This window comes from Zeus faber (genome assembly GCF_960531495.2).
Source record: "Zeus faber genome assembly, chromosome: 4".
Taxonomy (NCBI): domain Eukaryota; kingdom Metazoa; phylum Chordata; class Actinopteri; order Zeiformes; family Zeidae; genus Zeus; species Zeus faber.
This window is the reverse complement of record NC_137191.1, coordinates 36,982,817-36,985,803: the sequence shown is the minus strand read 5'-3', so window position 1 is coordinate 36,985,803 and position 2,987 is coordinate 36,982,817.

Genomic DNA, 2,987 nt, shown 5'->3' with positions numbered 1-2,987 from the left:
TCAGTGACAGTTTTTTGTTTTTGTGGGGTTTTTTTTATGAATCCGATCAAGTGATGAGACCAAAGAGATAAAACATCGATCCGACAGATCCACAGACACCAACCAGGTAATAAAGTACATAAATATACACGTAAAGGTATCGTTTGAAATATCAAACCAATACAGAGGGACAGTCTGAACCAGAGCCTGAATATTTATAGTAAATAAGATGATGTCATAAAGCGTCTTACTGTAAATATCATTTATAGTCAATAAGATGATGTCATAAAGCGTCCTACTGTAAACACATTTTATAGTCAATAAGATGATGACATCATAAAGCGTCTTACCGTCAATCTCATTTCTAGTCAATAAGACGATGAGGTCATAAAGCGTCTTGTAAATCTGGTCTCATGTGACGTGTCAGTTGAACCAAGACCAAGTGAATATTTCAGGTGAAAGTTGCTGCTTTTTCACTCGTATCTGCTCCGTATGTGGATCCATTTGGATGAAGGTTCAAGCTGCAGATCCTTGTGGCGTAGCGGTTTCAACGACACCTCAACCCTGTTCTGCCTTGTGCCCAACTATGTTTCCACATGGTTTCAGGCTTCAAAGTCCAGAGAATTATTTCCTGAACTATAACAACAACAACAACAACAATAATAATAAATACATAATTATAATAATAAATAAATAAATAATAATAATAAATAAGTAATAAAAATAAATAATAATAAAAAATACAAATTAATAATAATAATAATAATAATAATAATAATAAATAATAATAACAAAGATCAGAATCATTAGAACAGATTATATCTTTCTTGGAACTGACCTTCCTGTGACCTTACACACTAAGCTTGTTTCATGCTTCACCATCATCTTTGCATCAGAACTTCAATTGTGCTCAATTTAGAGTGTGTGTGTGTGTGTGTGTGTGTGTGTACAGGCTGGTTCCTGTGTTAATATTTATTTTATTTTTTATACAACACAGTATTCATACAACACAGTACTTATACAATGCAGGGTATTTGTACCATTGAAGACAGACTTGTTCTGGAAGTGTGTTCAAGTTCTCAACCTGCAAAGTATTAATATGACATATCTAATATTATTTATTCAAAGCTGCTGTACAATAAACCTCAAAACCTCAAAACCCCAAATCCTCAAAACCCCAAATCCTCAAAACCCTAAACCCTGGAGAAGGAGGAGGGAACGTCTTCAGCAGTAAGAACTGATCAAGGGCCCAGACACCAAGTCTTCTAGCTGCAGCCACCAACCAACCTGGCACCATCCATCCATCCATCCCTCCATCCATCCCTCCATCCACCACGGGTCAGTATTTCAGGTGGAGGCTCCATCCTCCTCCACTCACTCTGTGCTTCCTCCTCCTCCTCAGCAGCTTCATCTTCTATTATTCAACAATCAACCATGAAGAGCAGCACTTTGCTTCCTGCTGCGTGGGCGGGGCTCTCCATGTTCCACTTCCTGCTGCGTGGGCGGGGCTCTCCGTGTTCCACTTCCTGCTGTGTGGGCGGGGCTCTCTGTGTTCCACTTCCTGCTGCGTGGGCGGGGCTCTCTGTGTTCCACTTCCTGCTGCGTGGGCGGGGCTCTCCGTGTTCCACTTCCTGCTGCGTGGGCGGGGCTCTCCGTGTTCCACTTCCTGCTGCGTGGGCGGGGCTCTCCGTGTTCCACTTCCTGCTGCGTGGGCGGGGCTCTGTGTTCCACTTCCTGCTGCGTAGGCGGGGCTCTCTGTGTTCCACTTCCTGCTGCGTGGGCGGGGCTCTCTGTGTTCCACTTCCTGCTGCGTGGGCGGGGCTCTCTGTGTTCCACTTCCTGCTGCGTGGGCGGGGCTCTCCGTGTTCCACTTCCTGCTGTGTGGGCGGGGCTCTCTGTGTTCCACTTCCTGCTGCGTGGGCGGGGCTCTCCGTGTTCCACTTCCTGCTGCGTGGGCGGGGCTCTCCGTGTTCCACTTCCTGCTGTGTGGGCGGGGCTCTGTGTTCCACTTCCTGCTGTGTGGGCGGGGCTCTCTGTGTTCCACTTCCTGCTGTGTGGGCGGGGCTCTCTGTGTTCCACTTCCTGCTGTGTGGGCGGGGCTCTCTGTGTTCCACTTCCTGCTGCGTGGGCGGGGCTCTCCGTGTTCCACTTCCTGCTGCGTGGGCGGGGCTCTCCGTGTTCCACTTCCTGCTGCGTGGGCGGGGCTCTCCGTGTTCCACTTCCTGCTGTGTGGGCGGGGCTCTCTGTGTTCCACTTCCTGCTGCGTGGGCGGGGCTCTCCGTGTTCCACTTCCTGCTGCGTGGGCGGGGCTCTCTGTGTTCCACTTCCTGCTGCGTGGGCGGGGCTCTCTGTGTTCCACTTCCTGCTGTGTGGGCGGGGCTCTCCGTGTTCCACTTCCTGCTGTGTGGGCGGGGCTCTCCGTGTTCCACTTCCTGCTGTGTGGGCGGGGCTCTCCGTGTTCCACTTCCTGCTGTGTGGGCGGGGCTCTGACAGAACAGACATGATTCCCTTTGACATCAACCATGAAGAAATCTTTCATCTCCCTCAGATGTCTTCACTTCCTGTCCAGATGAAGACCAGGAGCTCTTCACTTCCTGTACTAGTAGTACTAGCTGTTAGTGCTAGTAGACTTAGTTCTAGTAGGTAGTACTAGTTGTAAGTAGTAGTAGTAGTAGAGTTAGTACTAGTTAGTACTAGTATTTAGTACTAGTAGAGTTAGTACTAGTAGGTAGTACTAGTAGTTAGTAATAGAGTCAGTACTAGTAGTTAGTAGTTGTGGAGGTAGTACTAGTCGTGTTAGTACTAGTTGTTAGTAATAACAGACAAAAAGACAGACAGACAGATAGGCAGACCGACAGACAGACAGACAGGCAGACAGACAGAAAGGCAGACAGACAGGCAGACAGACAGGCAGTCAGGCAGACAGGCAGACAGACAGGCCACAGGGCACCCTCTTGCCACCGTCCTGGCTCCAGGGATGAGAAGTCCTGCGAGGGTGGAGTCTGTCT